General features: G+C 42.8%; 1 protein-coding gene across 10 annotated transcripts in view; it reads right to left on the reverse strand.

Annotated features, from left to right (window-relative positions):
* APBB2 (amyloid beta precursor protein binding family B member 2) overlaps nucleotides 1-7967 on the reverse strand; it is a 166510-nt gene extending 158543 nt beyond the window's left edge. For 7 of the 10 annotated variants that reach the window (XM_041479496.1, XM_041479736.1, XM_041479070.1 and 4 more), the window contains exon 1: nucleotides 7842-7940. The gene's annotated coding sequence lies outside the window, so the exon portion shown is untranslated. The other 3 variants (XM_041479243.1, XM_041479423.1, XM_041479144.1) reach the window with 3 other exon arrangements.
* Nucleotides 7968-13512: the final 5545 nt, after the last annotated feature.

Below are 13512 nucleotides of genomic sequence, written 5' to 3' on the forward strand. Positions count from 1 at the left end.
AAGAATTTCAGCCTCACCCATGCAAAATTAGATATTTATTTTGGATAAATCCCACAGAATGTTTTCCGCCCAGCCAGCACTCCTACCTGCTGGTTTGGCAGCAGCAAAGGCAGGCTCTGTGCTGCAGGATGGCAGGCAGCCAGCCACCAACTCTTGGGCCTCTCCAGACTGGCAGGGTAGACTGCTCAGGAAGCCTCAGGGTTACTGCAAGGCAAGGACAGTGACAGCTCTCAGCTGCCACATCTCTGAGGCTACAAGGGTCACCAGAGCCTCTGCTACCAGGGAAACAGCAAATTTAGGGATGTACCTTGCCATACCCTGCCTGCCAGCCGTTCCCTTCCCTGGAGCATGTGCACACACATTGGAAAGGAGGGAGAACAAACATCACCTCCTGACTTGCTGGTTGGACCAGGGAAGCACTGAGGGATCCCCGTTTTCTGCCTAAAAACAAGCAAGTAAAACCATAGCACATCATTGTATGTGTTCCTACACACTGGCTGGCCAAAACCACAGCATGGAGACTGTATTTCAGAACCAACATGCAACATATGCTGGCTGAGTTTTAGCCCAAGGCAAGATAGAAAACAGAAATGTGACTCCTGCCTGAGGAACAAATCTTTAACCATGCTCTGAGGATCCCATGACTTCAGAATTTTCTTGGCATCAAGCATCATTGACATCCCTCAGAGTCTCCCAACCGCCCCTCTTGTTCCCCTTCCCCACATAGACCTCTCACTGAGAATTCCCGAATTTTCTGTGATCTGCTGTCAAGAGTTACACTTTAGTGCAAGGGCATCACAATATTGACATGCTGTTAGGCTTAAGCCATTAAGCCAGGGAACACTTAAGCCATTTCCCTGACAAACAGCACCATCTTTATCACATTAGGACATATCTATATTGGTTTTCAGAAAAGAATTACTGGTCCCTCAATGCTGATATGCTCTACCAGAAAGCTTCCTATATTTTGGCAGATACAGAATCATGATTTTTACCCATGTTTAAATCCATACTTGCAAAAGAAAATATACAGGATATTTCACTGAAAAAGTTTACACATGTCAGTGCTGAGATAACAGCATGCAAAGATTATAAAAATAAGGTTAAAATACACATGCATAATTAAGCATTGTTTGCTAGCAGCTCTTGGACATGCTTACATAATAACACATGCTTAAAGCCAACATTTTGTGTTACTTCCATATCCTTTGTTAGTCATCTTAAGAACCTGCATACAAAGTTATCTAACAATAAGTCCAACCTCAAACGTTTCTGAGAAGCAAACCTCAAATTATTAAAAATATGGTTTTTTTCTAATGTTTCTCTTTTCAAATACACAAGTATCATCAAACATTTTTGCTAAATTGGAGAACTTCTTAAGAGAATTAATGTCAAACTTCTCAAACAAAAAAATTAAAAATCTTGTTTGTCTGAGTACATGTATCTTTTCATATACAGCTGTGTTAAAGCATTCCCTTTACCGATGGCTCTTGTGCTGTTTTACTGTTTTCTTGAATTACAGTGGGGGAAAAGAGAAAGGGAAGGAAAGAAGAGGAAAAAAAAGAAAAAAGAAAAAGCAAAGCAGACTCCCACATGACTCAAAAAATATGAGTTATTTCCCAACGTGCCACTCCACCGGAGTGCCTGATCTGGTGAGATCTCACATTCTCCCCAAAGGTTTTTTTTTTTTTTTCCACACCCAGATGGGTATTGGGAAAAAAAAACCAACAAAAAAACCCCAAAACCCCCATGAACAAAATACCATGGAGATCTGCCTCTCCTGCTCACATAGGAGGCATGCACGGTGCCAAGGAGACAAGATCATCACATAGTGCTGAAGGTTTTCTTAATGCCATGTGCATCCCAAACACCCAGGCTGCCTACTGTATTTACTTCCAGATGAACCTTGCTGCAAGTTCATAGATTTATTTTATACATATTTGTATGTATCTCCAACTCGCACAATGTAATTAAATTTTCTTTCCATAATGCCACATTTAAATCCCAATTTGATCTGTCAAGTGCCAAGTTCTCCAGAGGAGAGCATTCCTCCTCCTTATTTCTCTTCCTTGCAGCTCCCTTTCATGTTTCATGGTGGTTCCCTGCACAGCTTTCTCCATAGCTACACAATTCAACACCTTACTAAGAAATATGTCTTCCTAACAATAAACTTCTTTGCAAATAGAATTAACAGGGCAAATGTAAACACAAGAGCAAGGAATTAATTGCCATATTTACCCAAACTATTGCTTACACTTCCTTATGAAGTGGAAGCAGTAGTTTGGGTAAATGAAATTCTATATTACATACATAGGACAGCTTAATGTCAAGCTCCTCATTTGCTGCAGCTGGCCTGTAGGAACCCTGCAGCATCTCCCTTCAATTCATCTGAGAAATTATACTTACAAGGTTTCCAATAAAGTCTTAACTAACTTGTGGCAATAACAGTCACGCTAATGACTGCCATTTAATAACTGTTTGGAGGGCTTCCTATCCTGAGAACACTGCAAAGAAAAGATATGTTTCTATTACAGATGACAACAACAAAATACATAAAGCTTATGGTAGCTTCTTCTGTTAAAACAAGTTAATTCATAAAGGTAAGGGACATTAATGCCTGTCAATTTCCTTCTTTTTGGATTCTGTCCTTCACACACAGCAATTACATCAGGAAACCTCCCTCCATAACCAACTAATGGACATAAGGAAAAAATCAGTTGTGACTAAGAGAGTACTGAGTGAAACTTGTTTTAACACCAACATTAAATCCAAATGGTATTTTTAAATACATCATCTAAACTTGAAATCTGCATTAGTACTCTAGAAATGTTCCTTTTGGTGCCTTTGAAAATTAAACTGCACTTGCACTAAAGGCAAAGAAAAATGAACTTCCAACAAAACAACTGAACACACTGCAAAATTGCTTAAAAGCATATCACAGTGAAGCATGACTAGTGCTTCCAGGAGGGTTTTCCCAAAGGCAGACAGAGCTGATACTTTGTCTGACAGGGTATATTATCTAGGGTGCAATGTAATCCAGCAAGGAAGACAAAGGAAAAAAAGATTCCCGTTAAGTCTTCTACAGAAAATAAGAACAGCCAAACAGTAATAAATCACTGAGTTATAACTCCATTTTGGCATAGCTACAGGAGGACACAACTGAGATTTTAGTGGAGGTTTTTAAATTGTGAAGGCAGACAGATTAAACTGTCAAATATAAGTCTGCCAGGAGTTTGCTTAAAGTACTTTACAGCCATAGCAGTATTCATAAGTTAAAACAAACCAGAGCTACAGACATTGGCTATCTGGGACTGAGATCAGAAGAAAAATTTGCATATTTTATTCTCTAGGAAACCTCCCTCTGTCACATATTACTTTCAATGCACTACTACTCAAGTTAGTAGTTTACATTCATGAATTCCTAGACTGAACTGCATCCGACTTCATTCATCTGAGATCAGTGCTCAATATCAAATACAGCAAAGACTACTCATAAAGGCACATATTTGCGTCTAGTTAATCATCCTAATTGGTATGCAGACCACTTTAAAAATGCACTAATCAGTGTTACACTCAGATGCAGGGTTTGTTCAGCAGTAAAAGTCATGATCTAAACACTTAACCAAACAAATATCACATTTTCAGGGAAGACTGGAGCTCAGCACGTTTCAGTTAAAGAAAAAAATTATTTTAACACTGGGAGACAGAACTTTTGAGGCTGACCTTAAATCTCCAGCTAAATCGAGTTTCATCGTTTTAAGGCATAAAGAAATCCACTTTCTTTAACAAGGTTAACTTGCTATCCTGAGAGTGAAGGAGGCCAGGTGTCTGCTGTCCTGGTCAGGGGAGACACCTACACTCATTTCCCATCACCTTGCTGCAGGGTCTGCTCTTACACCCTTGGCAACAGACTTCAGCAACCAGAGCCTGCCAGATGAGGCACACATAAACCAGTGGTCATCAGCAATTCCACAACACAATTCCCTCAAATTCTCCTGCCAGAGCTCTACAGCCTCCCACCTGTAACACCCCTTGCAGGTGAATGGAAAGTGGTAAAAGAGACAATAATCTCAGCAGGGATCCAGGGGAAGCCAAGCAGAAAGCAGGAATTCTTTTCACAGCCAGGAGCAGACCTACAGACAAGCAGCACTCCCGGCTAAAGACCATAGAGGCTGCAACAAGGTCCCAGGAGGCTGCAGACAGACCAGACAGGCATTTGGAACCAAAAGCTACCAAATGTTTTGAAAGGAAAGCTTGCACCCAACTCTGGTAACATCAAGCTGAGAACAGCCAGAGGTTCGGACAGTATCCATAGAGGAGGTTTTGAATAAGGACATCCTGTTCTTATTTTTCCTTCGACATCTGCTTACATGGTGTCAAAAAAAAAAAAAAAAGGCTGCAGAAGACAACAGATTACAAGGAAAGCAGGCTGAAGGGTAAAAATAATTAGGCAATTAAAGCAGGACACCACACAGAGCATTCCAAAAACACCCTCTGCTCCTTAAATCTCTGGGGACAGCACAGATCAGTGCTCTGTCCAAAGCATAATGAGGAGACAAGGAAACAGGCACAGAGGTGCTGGGATACTGGTCACCATGAGACGTAGTCAGGTACTGCTGACAGTCACAGTACCCATCATACAGCATCTGCAGCTGGTTGCATTCCGTGTTGCACACACAATATTTTTCAAACCAACTACAGACCTCATACAAGTTCAACTACTGCAACCACCATGCCAGATAACTCAGCTGTTCTGCTGGACAACAAATGAGACAAATCCCATGCACAACTAGCTCCGCTAGACTTGTTTTCAAATTTGTTTTAACTTCATTTAATTCTGGTCTTCCAGTCACAGAACACCTTGGAGAACTGGTCTCAGTTTACACTGTCTGGGTCTACTGTACAGCCCCCTCCTTTTTGAGAGGATTTATGAATACTTATATATGGTGCTGCAGTACATTTTTTAACCTGAAAGTTAATAAACTCAAGCAGCTCATATATACAAACATATAGTTTCCTTTTGCACAGCTTGTACTTTAAGGAAAAGGATTTTCCATACAATTAGATGCAATTGTTAGACAATGCATTATTTTAGAGGGGAAAAAAACCTAACATGCAAAACATTTCAGAAAGCAGCCACTAAGTACATTGCAAACATGTAGCAATACAAGCTGTAAAGCAGGCATTTTTATATAAGTTTTGTAATGTCAGATTTTAAAAATAAGAAACACTAGCACATAAAATCTATATTAAGTTAACTCAGACAAACAGAAAAGCTTTTCCAAAATTACCAAGTCTTCTCTCCTACTGCCACAGCCAAGCATACAATACAGACTTCCTCAACATATCCTCCTGAGCCAGTTAAGGGGCTTATTCCCATTTATCCCATTTTAAGGTTGTTCTAGAACCTGAGCCCATTTAGGGAAGAAACTATAAATTTCAGCTTAAGTTTATTCATGCCAGTTTATATCCATTTCCTCTCATGTCAACATTGTTCTTTAGCTTAAATAGCTCCTCTCTCCCTTTCTAGTGTTTATATCTCATCTGTACTTGCAGACTGCAATCATATTCCTTCTCAATCTTATTTGCTAGGCTAAACAAGCCAGCCTTTCCTTGTCTTCTCAGGAATAATTGACACTGCTGTCCTCCAGCCTCAGTCTGCCTGTCCCACCTGCAGCACAGGTGAGAGAACCCGTGGCTGGCACTCCCCAGGAGCTCACACCCATTCCACCACCGCTCCTGATGTGTCCTGGCCTCACACTCCACCACCACCTTCACCTTCTCCATAGCAGCAACCTGGTCAGTGATCAGCCAGTGCACTCAGCACATCCCTGGCTCTACTGCTCCCAGTAATGGAGCTCCTTGCTCACAGCAGGGTACAAAGGTAGGACTTTGTGTCCCACTAGAAAGGGATGTACAGGATAGTTTGTTTTCAGTGTGGATGATTTGTTCAAGTATGACTACACATCCTGTGTCAAAGCTTGCTGTCTGACGGAGATGTTATCAGCCAGTTGCTCACCATTACCCATCAACTACCAGGATTCACTTTAGTTTTTCACAACCTCTGCTAAAAAATCCTTACAGCAGGCAATCTCAAGTACTCAAATTCCCCCTTAAGCTCCTGAAGTCATCACTCTTCAGTTCAAACTCTGCAGCAGCCCTCAGGCATTTCCTAAGGAAGATTCTGTCCCTCCTGACCAATGGCACAGCTAAGTCTACTCAACACCACACCAAAAATGACCAGTTTTGTCACTGGTTTCCAACTCAGCTGCAGAACTGAAAACAAAAAGAATAATCCAGGTTTCCAAATCATGCATTTCCTCTCCTAGCAAATGATTCCCACAGTTGTAATCTACTATTTAGATGACTCCTGCTGGGAAAGGCACATTCACTCATGCTGCTTCAGAGCCAAGAATCTTCCTCTTTGTTACAACAGTTATGTTTTCTTCATAATACAGGATAAAATTACTCTTCATCCCAAAAAGTCTTCTCCAGACCTTGATTTCCCTTAGATGACAAGAAGCCCCAAAAAATACAAGCCAAAAAGTATTCCATCACACACTCACTGCTGTAAAGGAAGAACAAAAATATCCTCACTCCGCATGACTGTTCCAGGCAAGGAAATTAATCAGCCAAGATTTTGTCCCAAGGTCACCATAAGAGGATGTCTCTTCCTTTAAGTGCTAGGACATCTGCACTCTTATTTTAACTAAATGCAATTACCACAGCAGAAAACAGTTTTAAACACAAGACAGACAACTCATTGAGGCGCTCAGAAAATACCAGAGCATGAGATGGCAGGGTGACAACATGTAGGATCTAGAACAAGCTGGAGGAGCACACCTCTGAGCCAGAGGACACACCAAACCTGCAGCAGCTCAACAGCAACCCTACCTCAGCTCCTGGGGCAACACAGCAGATCTCGGTGAAGCACTGAAACTTGCAGCAGACACTGTTACCCTGAACAAGTGACTGCAGATACCATTTACAACATACAGCTGGACATACAACCAGTAGCATCCACAGCACACAAAGCCTACCAGCACATAACCACTGCAGAGTTGGGTTTTTTCCCTGGTTTTGTTATTTTGTGTTTAAATCGCAGAAGTACACTTACCCTCCCTAGCAAGCAGGAGCCCAGCCAAGAATTATAAAACACTGCAAACAAGCAAGCACAGCAATGAAGTACAAATACAAACCGTTACACTTTCCATTTTATCTGTCTCTCTAGCCGCAACAAAAAGTAGCTCCGTTGCTGCCTTGAGACCCAAGCAAATCCCTGACAACTTCCAAAACGGATTCATGGGGTCCACGTTTTGTTCCGAGGACTGTATTTTCCGCACGCTGACATTTGCAGCCCCGCGCGTAACCCTCGAATACGATTTAATCACAGAGCTCAACCCGCTCTACTAATTAAAAAAAAAAAAAAAAAAAAAAAAAGCTACTTCTACAGGCACTTTTACCATTTTTCAGGCTTTTCTGCCGCACCACCAGCGGAACAAGACCGGCTGCCGCTGCTATTCGCCGCCTGCGGGAGCAGAGCCCACGCTCGCCGCAGGCTCGGCCGGCGCTCTGCAGCAGCAGCGGCAGCGCTCCTGCACACCGGGGGAAGGCAGCAGACCGCAGGCCGGCCTCGGCCCCGCACCCCCGAGACCGGGATGCGCCGGAACCGCCCCGAGCAAGGGCGGCGGGACCCTCCCCCGGCCTCATGCCCGCTCGCACCGGCGGCGGGCCGGGCGGAGCGGCGGCACCTCGGGCGGCCGCGCACCGGGGCTCTGCCGCGGGACGGGACCCGCTGCGCTGCCCTGCCGTGCCCTCCCGCCGCCCGCCCTGGAGCGCACCTGCCCGCCGCGCCGCTCCGCCGACCGCCCCGGAGGCGCCCGAAGCCGCTGCGGGATGCGGCCAGCCTTCCGGAAACGCTTCCCAGCCCGCTGCGCTTACCCAGGAAACGATTCCGGCCGCCGGCCGCCACCGCCCCTCCTCTCCCTCCGCCCCGGCCGCCGCCCAGAGCCGCGGCCCGCAGGGGGCCGGCCGGGCGGGGCCAGGGGGCGATGGCCGCGGCGCCATGTCGCGTGCCTGCCCGCCGGGCCTGCTCCCGCCCGCCTGAGCCGGCCCGCCGCCCCTCAGCGGGGCCGCGCCGGGGTCAGCGGGTCACAGCAGAGCAGATGTACCTCTGTGAAGGAGTAGAGCTTGTGTGAGGCAGGTCTACCCCCTGGGGAAACAAAAAAAAAACAAAAAAAAAAAAAAAAAAAAAAAATCTTTTTGTTTCTCCTCAGGGGAAAAAGAAGACTCGTGCTTGGCAGGTGTAGTAATGCCCATATCAAAGTGAGGCAGTGACAGTGACTCTCCTAAAATGCCACCTGCTATATCCCAGTGATTCTCTGGCAACAGTGAGAGACAGAGAGGTAGACAGATGGACAGCCAAGTAGGCTGGGAAGCCCTAGAAGGTTTTATCACTCTCCACAATTACCTGAAAGGAGGTTGTAGACCACTCAGGGTTGGTCACTTCTCCCAGGTAAAAAGCAATAGGACAAGAAGAAACAGCCTGAAATTGCTTCATGGGAGGTTTATGCTGGATATTAAGGAAAATTTCTTCACTGAAAGGGTTGTTAAGCATTGGAACAGGCTGCCCAGGGACATGGTGGAATCACCATGTCTGAAGGTATTTAACAGGAGGAGTAGATGTAGTACTTGGGGATGTGGTTTAGTGGTGGACTTGGCAGTGTCAGGTTAATGATTGGACTTCAATCCAATCCTCAAGATATCTTTTCCAACCCTAATAATTGTATGTTTCTATGATTCTAAGAATTGTTTTTCACAATGGATATGGGCACCAAGTAGCAACACGGCACTGGGTTACACATCCACATGGCTGATGAACATTAGCAAACCCCATCTGGTCACAGACTAATGGAGTGTGCTTGGCATGGGCATAGGCTCCAGGCAGCTGTGCTCTGGTTGGTCTCAAAACTCAGGTAACCAGTGTGAATGGAAAGGAACGAGATGTTCTCATGTGCAGAAAACAAACAAGTAAAGATCCTGGCCTGGCAACTTCTCTGTTCTAAGCTGCGTGCACTGCTATAGGTTACGGTTCAGATTGAATCCCTGGGCACACCTTGAGATGGATGAGTAGAGAATAACAGCAATATCCCAAACAGTTAGGAATGAGGCTTAATGGAACGCACCCGTAGGAAGATATTTCTGTTTAATGCCTTCCAGATACATGGAATATTGTCTGTTGTGCAAAGCTAGGCTTTTGAGATGGCAGGAGAAGAAACTGGTCATTGCTAAAGCAAAAAAATTCAACATAGGATGGTAGTTCAGTGGAAAGCATGTAAGAGACATTTTACTTCTACACCTCCTAACAATTTTAGGAGGTTCCTGGAAACGTTTTTTTGCAACAGATGCAAAACAATCAGCAGTAAAATAGTGTCATATTGGAGTGACCTAAGACGTATAAGGAGGTCAAGAAGTGTATTACAATAATAAAATTGGCATCTCATACATTTTCTGACATGTTCTTGTAAATGTGAACACATTTAGTAGTCCTACTGAAGTGCCCAAGTCTGCTTTAAAATTTATCACACATTTTATAACAGCAAACCTATTTATCTGCAAGAAATGATTTTTCCTATGCATTCCATAACCTTCTTCTGTGTTTCATTCCCTGCCTTTACAGTTATGCTCCTGGTAATAACAGAACACTCATGAACTGAGAACAATTTAAAGGATCATTAAGATTAGTAGCAATATTAAGTCTTTAATGAAAAATGTTTATGTTTTTAGAAGATCATATTGACATCCATCAGCCTAAAGAACAGAAAAAAATATTTGTAATTATAAGTGCTACACTGATGAACAAGAAGAAACAACAATTAGGTGAAGACATACAACAGTTAGGCAAAGTAATTCAGAGCAAAACACCTAGAAATTATACTTTAATATTTAATAACTTACTTTTAAATGTATTTTTCTTTTTTGTAGTGGTACCCACTTTTTCCATTTGTCTTAAAATTTGACATAATTTAATCTCCTAACACTTTTATAAGCTAAAACTAACATTTTAATTGATATTTTTAGATTCAAGACTATGATGATGGCCCAGAAAAGTCTCTAAATAGTTATAATACTCTGTAATAAAATCATGTTATCTGGATCAGTTTCAGAAGGACCTATTACTTCCTGAGACATCCAAAGGTGATTCATCAAATTCCAGCATTTGCAAATCAGGTTGCTTCCCTCTTCAGCAAAGCACATCATCCAGCAGGAGGGAAACCTTTTATGCTTGACAGCATACTGGAGAAGAACTCTCCCGAGAATAGGCACTATAACTACTTTAGAGATGCAAGACAACTAGCAAAGTACCAAGGTTATTAGTGAATACCCTATTAATAAATTTCCCTGACAGAAATGCTCAGGCAAGATACTCAGAAATTCATGTTCCTTTAATAAAAATAAATGTAATAACACTGCATTGTGGTTTTCACTATGTGGTTAGAGTTATGATCAGTATTTAGTTACCTGTTCTATAGAATGCACTTTGGATTGCAATGTAGTAAGCAGTGCCATAAAAATGAGGTGTTGAGGGAAGCATAATAAGGAATTTCATATGCATCCTAAATGGAGTGCTACCCAATACACTCCTTGGAAACATTTCTACGTGGATGCAGTGCTTGCCTAGGCTTGGCAAGTCTCATCAAATATTTCAAAGAATCATAGAATATCATTATTTGGAAGGGACCCACTAGGATAATCAAAATCCAGCTCGTGGGCACTTACTCTTTTACTTAAGACACAAACATCTTGTGGAATAGTGTTTATAAACAAAAAAAAAAAAAAAAAAAAAAAAAAAAAAAAAAAAAAAACAAAAAAAAAAAAAAAAAAAAAAAAAAAAAAAAAAAAAAGAGGCCTTTCTATATTATCAGCTCATACCAAAAGAATTTCATTATCATCTTGCTGTTCCTGTGTGTGAGCTATTGACTGCAATTTTATTTTGGTCAAAATCTCTCCAACTTTGCAACAAGGAATGACAGTCCATAGGAACGTCCATGGGCAGGTAAACCTGTGCAACTGACCTTCCCCACCGCCACGCGGGTTTGCAGCCTTGCATCGGCACTGACTGTGCCCGCAGTGTGCTCCGAGGAGGAGTTCATCCTTTCTCCCCTGCTTTCTTCTGTGTAGTAGCTTTTTACTTACGGGTCAGTCCGTGTAGAGGGATGGTTACAGCACTCAATGATCCCATCTCGAGAAACTCTTACTCTCTCTTGCTGCGGCGGACTGCAGTAGGAAAGTGGTGCCTATGAAATAAGCAAGGCTACCATCTAGTGGTGCTACTGCTCTTCCATAGCGCAGAGAAACACACACCATCTTTGGCTGAATATATCGGTCCTAAACACAGAAACTTAACTAAGAAAATTCGATTATAGCAGAATGGTTGGAACACTTTATCTCTAACGTTTTCGTGCAGCTACAGTAAGTCTTCATTTAAAATACAAAATCTAATAATTTTCCAGAAAAAGCAAAAACCACCACACACAGTGCACCTGCGGCTAGGAGATTTAACAATTAGGCTCGTAGCATGTAATTTTCATTACAGGCTTGAACATGCCTGTCTCCCAGACAGATTGCTTCTCAGGACCTGTGCAAAAGCATGTATCACTCCCGTTATTTTGAATTCCTCTTTCCTTAGTGCTCCCTGGGCTAGCATATAGTGAAAGGTTAATTCTGCCGTGAACAAACTTCCCTGTGTTATTTACAGAGAAGCAAAGACCACAAGACATCAGTCTCAGATAAGATTATTCCAGTAGTTAAATCAAACCAGGAACTAAATCAAGGCCTCCTGCTATACTCATGGAGCCCTCTCCCATTTGCTGTATTAGCTATCTGAGGCACATTGCCACTACCTTAATGAAGGCTCTATAGGAACAAGTGCAAGTGGAGCAATTTGTAGGCCGGCAGTTCTCTGATATCTTGGCATGCCAAGCAAGGCAGAATGATAATTTTGAAGTTTCTCTCTAGCTCTTCAGGAATGCAAAGCCTTGCATATAGGAATGGTTGTAAAGTAATTATAAATTATCTCTTAGACATCTGTCCAGATGTGATTCTCTGATCTCTCCTTTCTCTGCCTGTTACACAGCAGTATGTTGAGATTTCCTACAGAGAAGGTGAAGGAAACATGGCCTGACCTGATTGGCCACCAGGCATATAAACTCCTTGGTTATGTGATGAATTTACCCAGCCCGCCCACTCATCCAAACATGGGCAGCTCCATTTTTTATTGTTATTACAGACAGGTTCTGAGCAGTGCAAGCAGGGCAACTGTGTTTGCTCACAAACAATCACCATATTTGAAACAGGAGAATATACCAGCCGACCACTGCAGGTAAACAGCCCACTGGGAACTTCCTTCTAGCTGAAAGGGCCAGATGGGGGAAAGCTGCTCTTTGTAGCTTTTATTGGAAGCTGCTATTAATGCAGAGTTTCTAAATGCTACAGTAGCTGCTTAGGCACTGCTAGAAGCCAATAGCTGCTTTCAGAGCTGACTTTTCTGCAAACTCCGCTCACTCTTTTATGTGGCTCTGGTGAACAAAAATACTCAAAAGCTGCCACAGAGCAAGGCCTGTAATTATAGGTAGTCAAATAAAGAGAATAAGTCACACTTTCAAAGCTGACATCTAGTTAGATTTTCTTGCCTTGGCTGCTTAAAATGGGAGCTATAGCCTGGATGGGAGCTGAAACATATGATCACCAATATTTTCCTACAACTGAGAAATAGGAATACAACAGAGATTTTGCAATGTAGGTTGCATTTGAGACTACAACTGTTTTGTTGTTCAAACAGCACAAAATAAAGCACAGCTTGGAAGTTTTAGGAAAACACCTCTCCATTGCCAGCAGCTGCTGTGTTTCAGGCCTGCTGCTCTGGCATCTTGGAGCTTTCCCTGGAAGAACTTCGCTGCAGATTCTGCCCAACAGGCAGCCAAGGATGATGATCAGTCCAACTCCCTGGGAAGCTGTCAGGAAAGTCATGATTCACGCCAGAATGGCCTCATGCTATATATGGGGCTTTGAGAAACCTGCCTGGTATAGTTGCAGGTGTCGCTGCCCATGGCAGGGGTTTGAGAGCTCTCTCAAAGACTTTTGAATAGTCTTGGAAATCCGGAGAGGTCACAGTTGACTGCAAGCTGGCAAATGTTGTTCCAGTTTTCAAGAAGGGCAAGAAGGATGACCCTAGGGACTAAGATCTGTCATTCTTACTTCAGTGCCTGGTAAAATTATGCAGAAAATTATTCTGGGAGTTATTAAAAAACACTTGAAGGACAACATGGTCATTGGTCACAGCCAGCATGGTTTCATCAGGTAACAGTCCTGTTTCACTAACTTCATTTTCTTTTATGACAAGTTAACTCACCTAGGTTATCAAGGGAAGCCAGTTATGTAACCTTTTTGGATTTCAGTAAAGCTTTCCATACTGTCTCTGAAGTATCCTTCTGACAAAATGTTTAGCATACA

Source organism: Pyrgilauda ruficollis, unplaced genomic scaffold, assembly GCF_017590135.1.
Source record: "Pyrgilauda ruficollis isolate IOZ18807 unplaced genomic scaffold, ASM1759013v1 scaffold1, whole genome shotgun sequence".
Classification (NCBI taxonomy): Eukaryota; Metazoa; Chordata; class Aves; order Passeriformes; family Passeridae; genus Pyrgilauda; species Pyrgilauda ruficollis.